At 53.6% G+C, this 18128-nt stretch overlaps 1 protein-coding gene across 1 annotated transcript in view; it reads left to right on the forward strand.

Annotated features, from left to right (window-relative positions):
* Nucleotides 496-18128, forward strand: part of AKAP1 (A-kinase anchoring protein 1) — a 30683-nt gene continuing 13050 nt past the window's right edge. Inside the window, exon 1 of the mRNA XM_018064095.1 lies at nt 496-617. The gene's annotated coding sequence lies outside the window, so the exon portion shown is untranslated. The remainder of the gene's footprint in view (nt 618-18128) is intronic.

The raw sequence follows: 18128 nt of genomic DNA on the forward strand, positions 1-18128 counted from the left end.
CAAATCACGTACAATGCAATGATGAATCACACAATACATCTATTTAAGTGAAGGCGAGGGAAGCGCTGCCCATCAGCGGCCCCTCTGCCTGTTCCAGGGGCCTCCCGAGGCAGGCAGACGGTCTCACCAGCCCCGGAGACCGCCCGCGGCCGAGGCGGGCGAAGGCGCGCAGAGCTCGGAGCTTCACCGACGGAAACGCGCGAGAAGCGGCCCAGAGCATCCAGCGCGGCCTGTCTCCCGAGCCCCACCGAGACGACAGCTCATCTCGCGAGAGCACGCGCAGCACCCGGCGGCGGCGGCGGCGGGCGGCGGGCGGCGGGCGGCGGCGGAGCGCTCTAGACCGCGCCCCCTCTGGCGCGGCCGGGAGCGGCGCGCACGCGCAGGGGCGGCGGGCCGGCGTCGGGGCACGAGGGCGGGGGGCGGGGCCTGCGTCGCGCCGCGGGCACGTCGCCGCGCGTCCTCGGTATTTAATGTGTCTGTGTTCCCCCGGCCCGGCCGAGCACGTGGGGGAGCGGCCGGGGCGCTGCGCTGAGGGGCCGCGCGGGAGAGGCGGGGGCCGGGGGCCGGGGGGCGGCGGCGGCGCGAGGACGCTGCACCCTGACGGGGGCCGAGGAGCGGTGAGTGGGGGCCGCCGGTGAAACGGGGAGCACCTGCGGGGGCGCCGGGGGCGGCGCCGTCGGGGCGGCGCTCAGGCGCCCGGGCCGTCGCCGCCTGTCAGGCAGGCCCTGTTCTTCCCGCCGCCCGCGCGCCCCGCCGGGCCCCTCCTGACGCGCCTCTGGTGACCGCCGCGGCCGCCCTCGGCTGCCTCGCGGGCCCCCCGCTCGCGCCCCCGTCCCCGGGGGGCGGGAATCGCGGGCGCGGCGCTCCGTACGCCTCTCCGCGGCTTAACTTTCCCCGAGCTGCGGCTCACACCCTCCCGGGGCGCGGACGCCAGTGCGTCCCACCCAAGGTCGCCCGGCCTCGCGCGCGTTTCCCTTTCAAAGGTCGCGTGCGCCCGGCCTGCGCCGGGAGAGGCGGCGGCGGCGGCGGGCAGGGCCAGGTGCTCACAAGGGCGCGGGAGTGTCCGAAGGCCCGCGGGCGCCCTTCCCCCGCCTCCTCCGGGGTTGGAGCTGAGCTGGCCACTTCAGAGAGCTCCCCCAACTTCTGGGCTCCCCCGTCGTGCCCCGGGTTTCGCCGCACCGAGGCCCCGCGGTGGCACACCCGAGCGGGCAGCCCAGCCCCTGGGAGCGGCACGCGGCAAACTCAGGGCACGGGGTCTCGGTCTGCGGGACCGCGAGGCTGAGCTCGGAGATCGGCTGTGCTTGGAACCCTGTTACGGGAGGAGGAAGGTTTAGGGTCCCGGTATCGAAGCCTTGGTGTCTCTCTCGAGGACAGTCTCTCCCAGCCCCCTTACAGGGTGTCCAGGGAGGCGGAGGCGTGCCGTCCCGGGCGCCCGCTGACCTCGCGCCCCAGGGCGCCTGGCTCCCGCGCCCGGCTCGGCCCGGCGGGAGTACGCTGGTTTCGGGGTCACAGGTCCCAGTGTGCGTGGGCAGGCTTTGGTCTGGATGCCTCGGGGGCGAGCTTTCACCAGCTCTCCTGTTTTGTGCCACCTTGGGTACGTTCGCTCCTATTTCCCACGCGCGGAGGAGGCCCAGAGAAGGACAGGAGCTGTTGGTGGCAGGTGGTGCCCAGTCGACTGGCTGGGAAGACCGCGCGTTTCGCGGTCCTCCTTTCCCGCGGAGATGACGAGGTTGGCGGGCGCCTGCTTGCCCCCTCGTCCTCAGCTAACACCAGCCCGGTGTACATAACTCCAGGTGTCAGAGGAGGCCTCTCAAGCCGTGTCGGGTGTATGGGCAGAGCCCTGAGGTTGAACTAGCTGTCTTTCCCCTGGGGAAGTACAGGCTGTCTGGTGTTTAAATGTATCTCCTGTAGGTTAATCTGGGTTGCTGGACACTCGGTACAGTCATATCTGTTGGTTGGTTTGCTCTCCAGTACCCCCACCTCCTTTGTCGAAATTATTGATCAAGAAACCCCATTCACAAAAAGCTGTCAATTCTGGGAACTAGTAACTTACCTTGCTGCCATATTCTTGAAACTAAGTCCTTCCCAAATAATTTTCTTTTAAATTCTAGTTAGAAGTTTGAGCTCTTAGCACTCACTGCCCATCCCCTTTGCTCTTAAAGGTACAGAGCATCTTTGAAGTGCAGAGAGGGGAGCATGATGTGCCCGTCTGTCAAATTCCTCTGTTCTTGAAGTTCAAGGGATTCACCTGCTGATGATTTAAGACATTCTTAGCACTGGAGACAAGTGAAGTAGTCTTGGGGGAGCTTTTTTTGACTTGTGTTGAACCTTTCCTCTTTAACTTCTGAACTTCCTTTATGGGTTCTGGGTAATAATTCCTGGGTGTGTGTTTAGTTGAAGAATGGCCTTGGGCTATAGTAGGTTCTCTGGATCCTACAGGTATGCAAATCTTTGAAGCCTTGGTGCCTGTCTGAATTAAATAGGCTCTGTTGTCACACGAATTTTCAGGTGATGGCCCCCTGAAGTCGCAGATAACTGATCCCCTCCCAGCCTGTGAGTGAGACTGGTCTACTGTCTAGCTCTTTGTTTGACTGTCTGTTCTTCCTTGACTGTCTGTTTCTAGGAAGTACTTGGCCACTGCATGGTGTCAGTGAGGATGTCTGTTGAAAGTGACTGCTCAGGTGCCAAGGAGATATATCTCCAGTGGAAGGTTGCTCAGCATCAATATTTTAAAGGAATTTATTCTGCCTAGTAATGCAAATTATTCTTGGGCGTTGAACCCAGGCCAGGTCAAAATCATCGTTTGTGGGTGTAGGCTAGTTTAAGCTTTTCAGTCTTTCATTCTCAAAACAAATTGAGATAATATTTGTGGGGCACGGCGCTGTGCCTGGCACGTGTTGGGTACTCACACATAATTTTTTTTTCCCTCCTTCTAAAGAGTCTCTGAGACGGACTTTGTTTCTCTTGAATCTGTTAAGTGACTTGAATATTAATAAAAGGTCTCTATTCCCCAACCTCTCACCTGGAAACTTGGTTGGAAGGAGGAAAAATTGGCTTCCTACACATTGCCCGCCAGCCTCCTGGCTCAAGCCACGTGCCTGGTGAGCTGATGCTTTCCAGCCCATTCTCCCCAAGTGCTTCCTTCCTAATCTTCCCTGTGAGTCTTGAATGAGGGGTCTTCTCTGCAGTGTGGACTGTTGTGCTCTGGTGGGGAAGTTTGGGTGTGACTTAATGCCTTCACTCTGCTATCTAGGGAGTTTCTCTCCTCTGGGGAGGAGGTTGGTCCTTATGGGCCTGTTAGCTCCTTGAAATCGTCTCATACTATTTGAGTTGCTAATCTGTGTGGGATATATTTTAATCCCAGAGGTTCATTCCTAGGGCACGTCTTTTCATCTACATCCCTTTCTGGTGTAATGCCTCACACAGATTTCACCTTTGATTATTAACATCAAGTACTGATTGTGTGTGGCATTCTCACTGAGCAAACCAGCTGGCCCTCGTACCTAATTTTAAACTTGGGCAGTGCAGAACAAGCACAGTGCTTTGGGTAGGACAGAGGGGCTGGAGAAGTCACTTGTGGAGACAAGCTAAAATTTAGGGGACGCCTTTTCCTTGATAGTTACTCTGTGAGGTGAGTTACAAGCAGGTGCCTCCCTAATCCTTTAATCCTCACACTTCTGAGTACAGTTGAGGAGGGTGAAGCTGGAGGTCTTTCGGGATTGTTTCAGTGGCAAATAAAAATACAAATTGAAGGATAGAGAAACTGACTAAATTTGGGTTTGGACTTACACTCAGTTCTCTGGAGGGCTTTTGTGAGGAGAACAAGGGGTCGTCAAGTCCATGGGGTTTTCGCCTTTTCTATCTGTTGCTTCCTAAGCAGATTCTTGCAGTAAAAAGACTGTTCAGCATTCTGAGGACTGCTTTGAGTCTTAAGGACCTTTCAGGATGTCCTTTTCCTCTCCTGTATGGTTCTACTAAGTGGTCTTTGTTCTGTTCAATTCTTGCCATCTGAATGTTTCTACAGCTCAGTTTGATAAGTTATGCAGAAGTTGATGCTAAAACTTGCTGTCCCCATCTGGCAGTACAGGCTGGCTGCCTCTGCTTAGCTGGTCCTCACTGAGGCCCATGCACTTAGGAACGGAACAGAGCCCCAGGAAAGTTCGGGAAGTAAAGCTGAGCAGTGCTGAGGGCTTGTTTCATCCCTGAGGGTTTAGCTAACAGGAGTCTTGATTGGGGGTGGCAGGGTGGGGTGGAGGTTGAGGTCTCTACAGCTTTCAAGGCTGAAACCTGGCTGGAGTCCGGGCAGGTCTCTCCGTTTCTGCAGCTGGGGAAATAAAGTTAGCATAAAATGCGTTCAGATGAGCTTCTGGGAGCCCTGGAGTTAGTCTGCCCCTTACAGCTGCTGGGAGGCGGAGTTGCCTGCAGGGTGGGGTATGTTTGGGCCAGGGATGCCAGGATAGTACAAGCCAAAGACTAGAAAAAATGTCAGTCCACTGTTTTAAGTGCATTTGAAGTTCACTTAGCTCTCAGGTGCTACTGTATTAAATGGTTTTATTTTTTACTGTATCTTTATTTTCCTGAATCCATCCTTAGGTCTGAGGGTGTAGAGCTGCCTTGTCCTATAGATAGCTACTAGTTATGGGTGGCTAGTTAAATTTAAGCTTTTCAAAGCATTAAGGAAAATTTAAGAATTGGCTCCTTGGTGACATTAGCCACATTTCACATGCTCACGTAGCTTCGTGTGGCCCAGGGCTGCAGTACTGGACAGTGCAGGTCAGGAACGTTTTCATCATCACAGAAAGTTCTGTTGGACAGCACTGGTCTTAGTTCTTTGCCCAACTCTAAAAGCGTCATTGTCTCGCTTTGTAAAGCATCACATGTTTGGCCTTAGTCTTCTATATTCTGCAAACCCAACATCTTTGGTGACAAGTTATTTATCAGCTCTCTCCATGGCATGTTCAGATGCAAGTTCTGGTCTGCCAGTTTCGAGGGCAGGGTCAGTTATGAGACAGTTTGAGAGAGGCGTGTAGCAAGGGGTCTGGCGATGGGAGTGAGAAGCGAAGGCGGGGCGCTAAGCCTTCGGAAAGCCATCTTGGCTTGAGAGACTCTTCATCATCGTAAGGTCCTCGCTGCTCCTCCAAGGCCTGTGTCATTGGCCTTGGCCATCCTGTCAGCAGGACTGCTGTTTGGTCCTTCAGTCACCTGGTGACTTTTGCAGGGTCCCAGCATGGGCCTTTCTAAGCCAGGTTGCGCACACCTTACAGACGAGTGTTATTTTCATTCTGTCCCTGCAGCCGTCTCAGCGGTGGGAAGCCTCTCTTTACCGAAGGCTTTGGGAGAGTTGGTTCCCAGTGGGGATCCCCAAGTCTTGGTGTGGGTCTGGCTCTGGGGAGTGGGCTTTGTTTCCATATGCCCCTCATCTAGGCCTGGGTGTGCTTAGTTTGAACCCTGCTAGACTGGCCTTTGGCATATAATGTGAACTCTTCTTGGAGCCTGACATTAGAAGATTGATACGGCATTTATTGAGCATCTGCTGTATACCTGATAACTTAGAAGGGTTTTTGCACATTAGAATTTCTAGTTTTGTGTATGTGGAAGCCAAGGCCCTGCGAAAAGGAAGCTGATTCCAGGACACAGGGCTGGGCTGGGTCGGGCCCTTTCAGGCGCTTTCTTATTAACTGCCCTGTTGTTACCCTTCCATCCTCATCCAGAAAGTGAAACCAGGCTTTTAAAATGTAAATTTATTTATCCCACAAACTGAGTCAGACTGTTAGATCATTCCAGCCTCATTCAGCCCTAGGAGGGAGGTATTTGTATCTCATTTCTTTCAGTGTTATTTTATGGGAAACGGGAGTTAAGGATCTTTAACGCCCTTGTATTTCCAGTGTTTTTATCATCAGAATTATGCAACCATCCAGTGCCTTCAAGCTGTACAATAAGGGCAGTGACTAAGAGGAGACAGCCTCCTAAGCGAGGTGGCCCTGCCTTAGGGCCTGGAAAACTGCTCTGAAGACTCTATGGCTTAGTTCAGTCACCTGGCTGGAAAGGCCGTCGTGAAGCCACTCAGTCCTTTGCTAATAATAGTGTGGTCTGTCAGACCTCGCACAGGGTCACGGGACGGTCCCCTGGCCCTCAGCAGGGTGTAGCCCAGAGCAGCTTGGTCCCTGTTGGAGGAGGCCGCCCAGCCCTCTGCCCCAGGCCGCCCCCATCACTTCCCTCCAGCCTTGGCTTGGAGGACAGGTTTCCACCCCCATCCCCCACCCTGTGGATTTCCACCCCACTCACCTCCCCCTTCCTGTCTCTCCAAAGAGAAAGGAGTGGCTTGCCCAGAGCTGCATGGGCTGGGCCTGAGCATAGCCTCCTCGCTTTGTCCTTTGGCTTTGGTGCGGCCGCCTGGCCAGGCATGTGCTGTCGTGCTATTTTTAGCAGGCGGTTCCTTTAGGAGGGCCAAGTGCATGCGGCTTCAGTGTGTGGGGCAGGTCCTAGCGCCAAAGCCGCCGCCTCTTAATCAGGGAGGAAGGAGAAGAAAGCCCCCTAGAGACCGTGGGGGGGCTGTGGGGGTGGGGGTGGCCACTCCTGAGGTCCTCGGGGCTGCCGCTTCTATCGGGACCTGTGGCAGGGACCCAGCCCTGTCTCCTGGGTAGGCAGACATGTGACCGAGGCAGCCCTCTGAGCGGACGCTTGTAGGTCAGGACTGCCATCCTGGGGAAGGATGACCCAGTGGCTGGGTTCTGTTTCCATGGGAAGTCACCCAGCCTGAGGACTGGCCACTAAAGAACCGCAGCCTGGAAGCTGGCATCCTCTGGCTTAAGCCAAAAGAAAACCACGAGAGAAGGGAAACTCATGCCGTTCACGGGGAGTTCTTCCTGGGGAGTCACTGAGGCCCAAAAGAGAGGAAAAAGGGGGCTGACAAATACGTTTTGTCCCTCATCGCCCTCCTTCCTCACCCTGCTCCTCCCTCGTTCCTTCTCTCCTTTGACTCGGAGCTGCCGGCTCCAGCCCCTCTCCCTGTTTCTGATTAAGGAAGCTTCAGGCCATATAAGGTCCTCTGTTGCCTATGGTTTATGTTGGCTGGAGAGCAAGATTGTTTTCGCAAAGTCTGATTGAAAAAAGTGGCAAGGGCTTCTGTGGGGCTGTGTGTATGTGTGTATCTGTCTGTGCCTGTGTCTGTCTGTCCGTCGCTGCCCTCTGTCCCCGACCCCCCTCTGCAGAGGGGGTCTGGGCCCCCTTATTCTGACAGATTCGTTTGAAGGTGTGAAGGGCTGAGGGTAAGAGCTTAGCTTCAGTTCCCCAAGGGCAATGAGGGGTGTGCCCCTGGGGCTTCCTGGCAGATGAATTTGCTGAGGGAACCTCTTGTCACACCCTGCGCGTCCCTACTGTGCTACCAGCCGCAGAGGCGCTGTCCTGGAATGGATTCTGCAGTCGGCTTCTGTTTATTAAGAACCTGCAGTCCTGTGGCTCTTGGGGCGCCCTCTCTGGAGGGAGTTGGGTGAGCCTGTTCCCCCAGGACCTTAGCCTTTAGCTCGGCTTCTGCCCAGCGGTGCCAGGAACGGCTCCTCGGGCAGCGGCCCGCAGTCCTGCCCTGCCCTCCGCTTCTGGCTGGCTCTTGAGTCAGCCAGGCTTGTGACTGCCGCAGGACTCTGGCCTGGCTTCTCCCCCTCCTTTCCCATCCTCTCAGGTCTTGGCAGAGCTACTCCTTGCCAGTCACGCTGCTGCCACTTCTGCAGAGACCTTCTCTGACCATGCTGTCTAGAGCTAAAGCTCCCCCTCTCCGGGGTAGGCTTTATCCGGCTTACCTCAGCCCAGGCTCCTCGTTTAAACTATTCAACACTTTTCTCAGCTCTCCTAGCTGGTTCCGTTCAGGATGCAGTTCAGTTCAGTCACTCAGTCGTGTCTGACTCTTTGTGACCCCATGGACTGCAGCACGCCAGGCCTCCCTGGCCATCACAAACTCCCTGAGTCCACCCAAACCCATATCCATTGAGTCGGTGATGCCATCCAGCCGTCTCATCCTCTATCGTCCCCTTCTCCTCCTGCCCTCAATCTTTCTCAGCATCAGGGTCTTTTCAAATGAGTCAGCTCTTCGCATCAGATGGCCAAAGTATTGCAGTTTCAGCTTCACCATCAGTTGTTGCAATGAATGTTCAGACTGATTTCCTCTAGGATGGACTGGTTGGATCTCCTTACAGTCCAAGGACTCTCAAGAGTCTTCTCCAACACCACAGTTCAAAAGCATCAATTCTTCAGCACTCAGCTTTCTTCACGGTCCAACTCTCACATCCATATGTGATCACTGGAAAAACCATAGCCTTGACTAGATGGACCTTTGTTGGCAAAGTCATGTCTGCTTTTTAATATGCTGTCTAGGTTGGTCATAACTTTCCTTCCAGGGAGTAAGCGTCTTTTAATTTCATGGCTGCAATCACCATCTGCAGTGATTTTTGGAGTTCAAAAAAAAACAAAGTCAGCCCCTGTTTCCCCATCTATTTCCCATGAAGTGATGGGACCAGATGCCAGGATCTTAGTTTTCTGAATGTTCAGCTTTAAGCCAACTTTTTCACTCTCCTCTTTCAGTTTCATCGAGGCTCTTTAGTTCTTCACTTTCTGCCATAAGGGTGGTGTCATCTGCATATCTGAGGTTATTGATATTTTTCCCGGCAATCTTGATTCCAGCTTGTGCTTCTTCCAGCCCAGTGTTTCTCATGATGTGCTCTGCATAGAAGTTTCATAAGCAGGGTGACAATAAGGATGCACAGGAGTGTGGTTAATCCATTGCACGGGGGGATGCCCAGGCCTCGGCGCTCTGAACTTGTTGAGAGGCTGTGGGTTTCTTACACGCGTTCCCATATCTCTGCAGTATTATCTTGTTACTTGAAATGTGACTCCCTACCCCTCCCTCCGTCTTTGCTTCCTGAGGGCTCCCCCATCTGCAGTGGAACCTGGCTCCCTGTGGGTATTTAATCTTTGTTAAACTGCTGGCTCTGAGGGGTTCTGCTGCCTGAGGCTAGCTTGCCCTCAGTAAGCATGTTCTCTTTCTGATTGTTGCTGTGCGTCAGGGGGCAGTTGGGGATTTCTTGAAGCAAGATTGCTATCAGTTAGTATTTGAAAATAAAGCAGTATAAGTTTGTACATAGATGGATTAGCGCTAATACATATTAATCACATAGGTAAAAGTTGTATGGTAATAGAACATCCATTGTAGTTAATACTTAGGAATGTATTAATTTTTTATCATAGGGTTACTTGTAGAAAGATTGACTTGACTCTGCTGAGGTTTGAAAGAACAGCCCTTTGCCCAGAGTACTCGCCCACCTGTCCTGACCCCTTCTGGAGGGGGCTGGCCTCCCTCCCGAGTACTTCTGCACAGCAGTCTCTGGGTCTCCTGGGAGTCGGATCCAGACCTCTGCAGATCCAAACCCGCGCACGTTCACGGCCGTGTAGGCTCTGTCCTCGGGTTCTGCGTCCATGGGTAAGGAGGGCCGGCTCTGTTTCTAAGCAGTGTACTGCTTTCTTTTTTCCCTTCCTTTCTTTTAAAAAAGAAGACCGCTACTCGTGTTTTTCTACTCTGGAAGATACGGACTTGGCCCATTCCTACCCATTTCCCGCCCTCATCGTCTCAGTAGAGGGGCAGCTCAGCATTTGGTCACGTTATAGGGTTGTGGTATTTATACTGCCGTGGCTGCAGAGTTCTTGCTTCTCCGAGTTTCCTCTCTGGTCTTCTCCCTTCCTCCTCTTCCCCTAGTTGATTTCCTGTGTTTCTGTAGGTTGGTGTTCTTTGAATCTCTCCAGCCTCTGGCTCTCCCCTGGGCCTTGGCCACTGCGGTCCGCTGGTGGGAAGCTCTCATGCACACCGCGTGCTCAGCATCCCCGGGCCCCTGCGTCCTGGAACCTCCTCCTCCCCTTCTCTTGTGTTGCTTCTTTCCCCTCCTTTCTGGTTTTACTCCCTTGTCTTGGTGAGGACACGTGTGAAGGTGGGCAGCCAACCAGAAGCAAGCTGCTCTGAGCACAAGGACAAGCCCCTTTGAAGGCAGGAGTTGGGGCTGTGCAGCTGAAGGCGCAGGGTTGGTGGAAAGATGGCAGAGAAAGCCAGGCCCTCGGATCCCTTCTATCAGTCCACGCCGGCAAAAGACCGGCTTCACTCTCGGAGTAGTTGAAATGAGAGGGGGTCCAGATTTGGGTACCGGGTAGTGGCGGGCATGAGAGTCTGTGTGCTGAACGGGCACCCCGCCCTGCTCGACTGTCTCAGTGCTGCCGTTCATGCTCGTGGCTTCCCGTACCCCAGGACAGTCAAGTTTGGGACATGTGGTGGCCAGATCCACCCCCCCACCTCTCGAGCTGAACTTGTCAGTCGGCCAGTGGCAGTACCAGACCAACTGAGGAAGAGGTCACTGGGGGATTTTCCCCTGAAGAAACCAAAAGGCTAGGAAGAGGGCCGTGTTTCTGTCTGGTTCACGTCTGTGCCCCGCTGAACTTTGTACCTTGTTGGCACCAATGAATTTTTTGTTGAGTAGAAATTACCTTATGCGTTTGGGTCATTTCTGAGTTGGCCCTGTCGCACTGTCTGCCATTTGGGAAGTCAGTGTCTTAGCCCTCTGTGCGACTTGCCTCTCCTCAGCATCTCTTCTGCTCCCTCTTGCGGGCGTGTGCCGTCCTTCTGGCTTTCGGGTGAGCTTGCTGTCCCCGCGCACCTGCGTGTCTTGGGGCAGTCTTGCGTTCTGCGGTCATGGGTGGGAGCTCTGCGTGCCTGGGGGCACTGCCCTGGCGCCTGATCTGTCACCGTCCTCAGAGATCTGTCAGAATTCACTGGTAAAGCAAGAAGGTTGCCAGAAGCCAGGGATGAGGGGCAGGATGGGTGTGACATCGTTGTTCAGGGATGCAGTGGGAAGGTTTTTGTAGGAGATGCTGATTTTATCACCTGAAGCTGAGTGACGCTAGATGGTTGTGGGTTTAGTCAGAGGAGTGGGGGCATTTGGGGTGTTCCTTGCGTGGGTTTCTGAAGTTTTGCAAACTGGAAGTTTAATTTTGAATTGAGCTGGAGGAGGAGGAGGAGGTCTTGAATTGAGGCCATGTCCAGATGGGATGTTTTGCTTCTGACTTCTTACTAGAACTCTGGTACCAGATCCCAAGTTTCTGCTTCAGCAGGAGAAGGCTTCCCTGAGCAGATCCTCTCACCCAGACATTACTGGGAGAAGGCTCCAGTCTCCTGGAGGGCAGCCGGGAAGCGCCCTGTGACTTGGGGGACCGTGGGTCCCGCCAAGGTGGGCAGCGTGGTGGGGCTGGCCATGCTGGCTGCCTGCTGCTGCGCTGGACCATCACAATGGAGGGTGTGGAGGCAGCCTCTCTGTGAGCTAGTGTGGAATCTCTAGGGTGCCGACACGAGTCAGCCCAGCCAGGCCCCCTAAGGATGAAGGTAACAACCCTGTGAGCACGGGCTGGGCGAGACCAACCGCCTGAGGATGGCCGCGGCACTCTGATTGCGGGGCCTCAGTCATGCTGCTGAGGGTCCGCGGCCCAGCGCACCATCATCCCCCACCCTCAGGGGCAGGATCACACTCTGCCCGGCAAGGTAGGCGCTGGCCGTTGTGGCGTTGATCCGGCCCTTGTGTCTCCTTCAGGCCCTTGAGGACGCCCTCTAGCACCGCGTCTGTGCTCGGGACACTGGGTCGCCACTCGCTGCACGTGGCTGTTTGGGTTTAAGTTGACATTAAATTTAAGGTTCAGTTCCTCTGTCGCCCTGGTCCCATTTGCAGTGCTCAGGAGCCCCTTGTGACTAAGTGGCCTCCAGTCCTAGCCTGCGATCGCCCCTCGGGGATGGCCCAGGCCTTGGGTCTTGCCACCTGCTGTGCTTTGGCTGAGTCTCAGCTGCCACAGCTTCTTCCTGCCTTCCTTGTCCTCACAGCAGAGGTCACAGAGGTGTCCTCCCCCGCCAGCTTTTGGCTCTGGCTCCCAACTCTTTCTTCCCCTCTCTGCTGCCCCCTTCACCCCCCAGCATGTGTTGGTTTAGAAGCTGTTTCTCTTGTTAGCCCCATTACAACCTAAGGAGATCCTGGCCTTCTTTGAGACAGCCTCCTGGGGGGAGTTCTCTTTGCTACTTCTGAAGTGGGCTCAGCTTGGTGCAGTTCTGTGTGTGAGAGACACCCAGAGTCTTCTATTGGCATTGTGAGCTTCTGGTGACAGGAAGTTTTTATTTGCATGGTTTAAATGTATGTGCATAACCTCAGCCTGGTGAGTAATTGGGTAAGTGCGTCCTGTACAAATCCAGAGACACCCTGGTAGTCCTATACAAAGACCTCTGTGTGACCTTCCCCCGGGGTGGAGGGTGGTGAGGGGGCGGGACGGTGGGGGTGATGTTGGCCCAGCCAGCAGCCTGCTGTTCTGTGAAGGTGGTGGCAGCAAGTACTGGGTCATGTAGCTATTTCCTGTCCTTGGAAGGGACCCCTTAAGAGGAGAAGCTCCTTAGCCAGGGTTTGATGTGCTGGACACTCTAGAGGTGGGGTGTCTAACGCCCCCTGTTGGTGAACACCCCGGGACTGTAACACATCATGCTGGAATAAGGAAAGAAACGTTCTGATTTCCACCTGGAGAGTGTATGACAGTCCCTTCAGAACCCAGGAGTGGATCCAGGCCCAAGCCCACACTGGACTTGTCTCTCGGTGTTCCCTCGGCTCTTGCGTTACGATCAGTTCCCCCGCCCCACCCCATCATGAATCACATGCCACTCTTTTTCTAACAATAACCGCAGCCAAGTTGACTTAGTTACTGGGACCAACACTTGTTTTCTTGTTTAATAAATCTGGAAATTTGCCTTCTTATTTAGCAGAAGGCTCTAGACTGCAGTGACTGGACTGGTCATCAGGCTTGGGGGTGAGACCATTTTTTCTCCAGGGGTAAGCTCTTCTGTGGAGAAGGAAATGGCAACCCACTCCAGTATTCTTGCCTAGAGAAACCTGTGGACGGAGGAGTCTGGTGGGCTGCTGTCCATAGGGTCACACAGAGTCGGACACGACTGAAGCGATTTAGCATGCATGCATGCATTGGAGAAGGAAATGACAATCCACTCCAGTATTCTTGCCTGGAGAATCCCAGGGACAGAGGAGCTGGTGGGCTGCCGGCTATGGGGTCGCACAGGGTCGGACACCACTGAAGCGACTTAGCAGCAGCAGCAAGCTCTTGTGAGAAGCTGCAGGTGCCTCTGGGAGAAGGAAGAACTCTCTTTAGATCCTAGGGCTGCTGCTGCTGCTAAGTCGCTTCAGTCGTGTCTGACTCTGTGCGACCCCATAGACAGCAACCCACCAGGCTCCGCCTTCCCTGGGATTCTCCAGGCAAGAACACTGGAGTGGCTTGCCATTTCTTTCTCCAATGCATGAAAGTGAAAAGTGAAAGTGAAGGCGCTCAGTCGTGTCCAACTCCTAGCGACCCCATGGACCACAGCCTACCAGGCTCCTCCATCCACAGGCTTGTCCAGGCAGGAGTACTGGAGTGGGGTGCCATTGCCTTCTCCGCAGATCCTGGGGAGTCCAAGTGAATGCTGCAGTCTTGGGCTGTGGCACGTGCCCGCCTTGGGCTCTGTGTGACCACTGGGAAGCCAGCCAGCCTGCATCTATTCCCTAGCAAATGGACCTGCTAAAAATAAACAGGCAGCTATTCAGTTCCACCAGATTCAAAATAGCCAGGCTGTCCTCCCCACCAGTGTTAAGGTCCCTTCTGCATTCTTCTGTGAGGCTGTTTCCAAGGGGAGGCAGTGTCCTTGGCCTCCCGGATAGGAGGCCCTAGGGGAGGAACCTGCCTTCCCAGTGAGTGAGTGTGAAGGCCGCTAGACCTACAGTGCTAAATGCCACTTGTATCCTCAAAGGTTCAGGTTAAAACAGCAAGTCACACATGCCCAGAGCCAGGGCCCAGAGAAGGAAGGTAGCGGTGGGCCGGCGGAGGCTGCGGAGCGTGTCTGTATCTGTGTGCATGTGTGTCCGTGTGCAGGTGGCCAGTGTTCAGGAGAGGCTGGCGCTTCCTACACCAGCTGTCCGGGCCTGTCAGGCCTTGTGAAGCAGGGAAAATCGGCACCTCACTGATTCACAAGTCCATCCAAGTGACATTAGCTCAGGTAGGGCCCTTCCAGACTGAAGAGCCAAGGAAGTGAGGGACAGTTCTTGACTTGTGGGAAGTGGGGCTCCCTGTGAGGTGCCCCCAGGCCGCCGTGCCCTTGGTGAGACCCACTTGCCTCCTGAGCGCACCGCCTTTGGGTGGAGTGGCTGCTGGCCCAGGGGCTGCTGGCCCTGGTCCCAGTGCCCTAGCTGCTCTGCGCCCCGCTCCTGTCTGGGGGTCTGCTCGCTCTGAACTCAGGAGCCGGGAGCGGTTCCTGCGGGGGGCAGTACAGGGCCAGGTGCTGCTGCTCACACGGAAGCCGTGGCTCCTTGGCTTGAGGGCCCGGGTCAGTGGTGGGCGCTGGGGCTCCGCTGGGACATCCCCAGTCCTGTGGGGCGGGTAACATTGCTTCACGGGAGCAGCGTTTCCCGCCCTCTCTGAGTCCGGCTTGGCAACGTAGAAAGTGTTTCCTGAGCTGTCATTAACTGAGTGGCCTCTTGGGCTGGGTGGGGCTATAGGTGGTGACTCTGGCTGGGAGCTTGGGCCACAGTGTGTGCGGACCCAGCAGGGCTGGAGGGTGAGGTGGGCAGGTGGCAGTGGTGTCCCTGAAGGATAGAGTGGCAGGCACGTGGCGCCTGTCGTGGCCCCAGTCTGCACCAGGAAGGAGCAGAACGGGGAGGCGGCAGGGGAGGCCTGGCACGGGGCGGGTTGTGGTGTGCGTGTCCAGGGTGCAGGACCAAAGCTCGACGGGGGTCTGTGTCTGACCTCTGCCTCATGGTAGCACAGATCTGATCCAGGAGTGGGGCGGGGCCTGCGGGAGAGCAGACCCCTGCCATCAGCTTCAGTTCCAAGGGAGTGGGGAGTGGGTTCTCCCAGCTGTTTTGAGAAGCAGTTTGTATCTTGGATAGCAGCTCCCCACTTATACCCTAATTTTCAAGGCTGTAAAAGTTGGGCCCCTGGTATGTAAAGTTAGGAGACTGCCCACTCTGAGTTGTTAAGACGTAGGATTCTTTTTTTTTTTTTAAGACGTAGGATTCTTTTTCTTCCTCTCCGTCCCATTCCATTTAATCTCCTACCTGGGAATAGAGAATGGCTAGAATACGATGGGAATCACAGCTATGAACTTTGGGATTACCGAATTAATGAAGAAGTAGAATATGAATTTGCTGATGAGAAGAAAACCTGGGCTCATACCCCAGCCCCAGAGTCCCACTTCTTGTTGCATGCGATCTGTTGGGTGGGACTTGATCTGATAACAGGCCAGGGATGGACTGCCTTATCCTGAGTACCCCCTTCCCCCCTAACCTGTTTTCTTTCTTAAATTTCATTTTTTAAATTTTCTATGTGAAAGACATTGAACACAAAGCAGTTCTCCTTAATCTCTCACCTTTTTTGGGGTGTGCGCAGGTTGTTAGGGAACAGTGATTCCCCAACTTGACTGCACATTGAAATCACCTGGGTTGATTAAAAAACAAAACCTGATGTCCAAGTCTCACCCTGAGATTCTGATTTAATTGATCTGGGTGCCACCTTGGGGTTTTAAAGCTTCCCAAATGATACCAACAGGCAGCCAAGTTGGAGAATCTCTGTTAAAGAAGTTTAAAATTCCTACCTGAAAGAAAGAAGACTGTCTCTACTTACAGATAAGGATAAATAAATAGACAAGTCTGGGAAGATTTGCAGGATGCAAGATCAATGTACAAACCTCCCCCTTCCACAACCAAGAGGCCTGATGTGGATCTTCCCCAGGTCTTCCTTGAGATGACGTGAACGTGATCACAAAGGCACAGTGGTCTGCAGCATTTGTTTTCTGTATCATGGCAATTTTCCCATGTCAGTCCATGAGATCAGCTTCCTTCTCCAAAACTGGTATATGCGTGGGTTCTGCAATATATTTAGCAGTCATTCCTCCGAGTTTTGCTTCAAATGATACCCCAGTGAACGTTCTTTTTTATAACCTTTTATTTTGGAGTATAGATGATTAACAAGCAATGTTGTAATAGTTTCAGTTGAACAACTGTGAAGAGTCTCCACCATTCATATACATGTATCCGTTCTCTCCCAAACGCCCCTCCCATCCAGGCTGCCATATAGCATCGAGCAGAATTCCATGTGCTATACAGGAGGTCCTTGTTGGTTATCCATTTAAAATAGAGCGGTGTGTGTATGTCGATCCCAAACTCCCTCACTATCCCTTCCTCCCACCCTTCCCCCCCAACAACCCTGAGTTCCCAGTGAACATTCTTAATACATACAGACGTCTGCCTGTGTGTGTTTTTTTTTAAGGAAATATTCTGGGTGTGGGATTTGGGCATCATAGGGTAGGATCATTAAGTTCTTCCTTGTTCTGTACGATGCCTTGTTTGCACACACCCTTGGGTTCTGGATTTAATGTGGAGTAGACCCAAGTTCAGCCCCTTGAGGTATTTTGACCTTTAGGATGGCAATATGTATTCCAAACCAGGTAGTTGAGGATTAAGCAATGCAGGGGAAAGCATCTGGTGAGGTTGTGTTTGGAGCTGAAGCTCCAAGGTGGCATCTCTGAAGCTCTCTGCCTGAAGGGATTGACAGTCTTCTGAGCCCCGGCTGTTGCTCAGCTTCGCTTTCTTGTTTTCCAGTCCCAGTGCTTTGTCTTTGAATATTAGCAAGAAGGTTTCTCTTTACAGACACAGGAGTTTCTGGAAATGACCAGTCCCCAGCCCCTTCACTTCGGGGCAGAACACTCTTTCCTGGAGCCCTTCCCCGGCTGCCGTGTGCAGGGGAATCCTTGGTGGTCCTGTTAAATGGCAGCGTGTGATTCAGTGGGCCCGGGGTGGGCAGCAGGTTCTCAGTGCTTCTGGTCCATAGACTACACTTCGAGAAGCAAAGTTTCCAGGCCTGTTTTTGCAGTGGTTGAACTTTCTTTGCCTTGGCTGAACATTAAAACCACCTAGGAAACAAGAGCATGCTCTGGGATTTCCAGAGTGCACTGATGTAAATAAATTCAACTAGTTGTTGTTTAGTCACTAAGTTGTGTCTGTCTCTTTGTAACCCTGTGGACTGTAGCCTGCCAGGCTCCTTTGTCCTTGGGATTTCCCACACAGGAATGCTGGAGTGGGTTGCCATTTCCTTCTCTAGGCGATCTTCCTGTCCCAAGGATTATGAGCCCACATCTCCTGCTTTTCAGGTGGATTCTTAACTGCTGAGGCACGGTTCAGTTCAGTTCAGTTCAGTTGCTCAGTCGTATCCGACTCTTTGCGACCCCATGAATTGCAGCACGCCAGGCCTCCCTGTCCATCACCACCTCCTGGAGTTCACTCAGACTCAGGTCCATCAAGTCAGTGATGCCATCCAGCCATCTCATCCTCTGTCATCCCCTTCTCCTCCTGCCCCCAGTCCCTCCCAGCATCAGAGTCTTTTCCAGTGAGTCAACTCTTCGCATGAGGTGGCCAAAGTACTGGCGTTTCAGCTTCAGCATCATTCCTTCCAAAGACATCCCAGGGCTGATCTCCTTCAAAATGGACTGGTTGGATCTCCTTGCAGTCCAAGGGACTCTCAAGAGTCTTCTCCAACACCACAGTTCAAAAGCATCAATTCTTCGGCGCTCAGCCTTCTTCACAGTCCAACTCTTACATCCATACACGACCACAGGAAAAACCATAGCCTTGACTAGATAGACCTTTGTTAGCAAAGTAATGTCTCTGCTATCTAGGTTGGTCATAACTTTTCTTCCAAGGAGTAAGCGTCTTTTAATTTCATGGCTGCAATCACCATCTGCAGTGATTTTGGAGCCCCCAAAAAAGAAGTCTGACACTGTTTCCACTCTTTCCCCATCTATTTCCCATGAAGTGATGGGACCGGATGCCATGATCTTCGTTTTCTGAATGTTGAGCTTTAAACCAACTTTTTCACTCTCCTGTTTCACTTTCATCAAGAGGCTTTTTAGTTCCTCTTCACTTTCTGCCATAAGGGTGGTGTCATCTGCATATCTGAGGTTATTGATATTTCTCCCGGCAATCTTGATTCCAGCTTGTGTTTCTTCCAGCCCAGCGTTTCTCATGATGTACTCG

The sequence above is a fragment of the Capra hircus genome, chromosome 19 (assembly GCF_001704415.2).
Source record: "Capra hircus breed San Clemente chromosome 19, ASM170441v1, whole genome shotgun sequence".
NCBI classification, from domain to species: Eukaryota; Metazoa; Chordata; class Mammalia; order Artiodactyla; family Bovidae; genus Capra; species Capra hircus.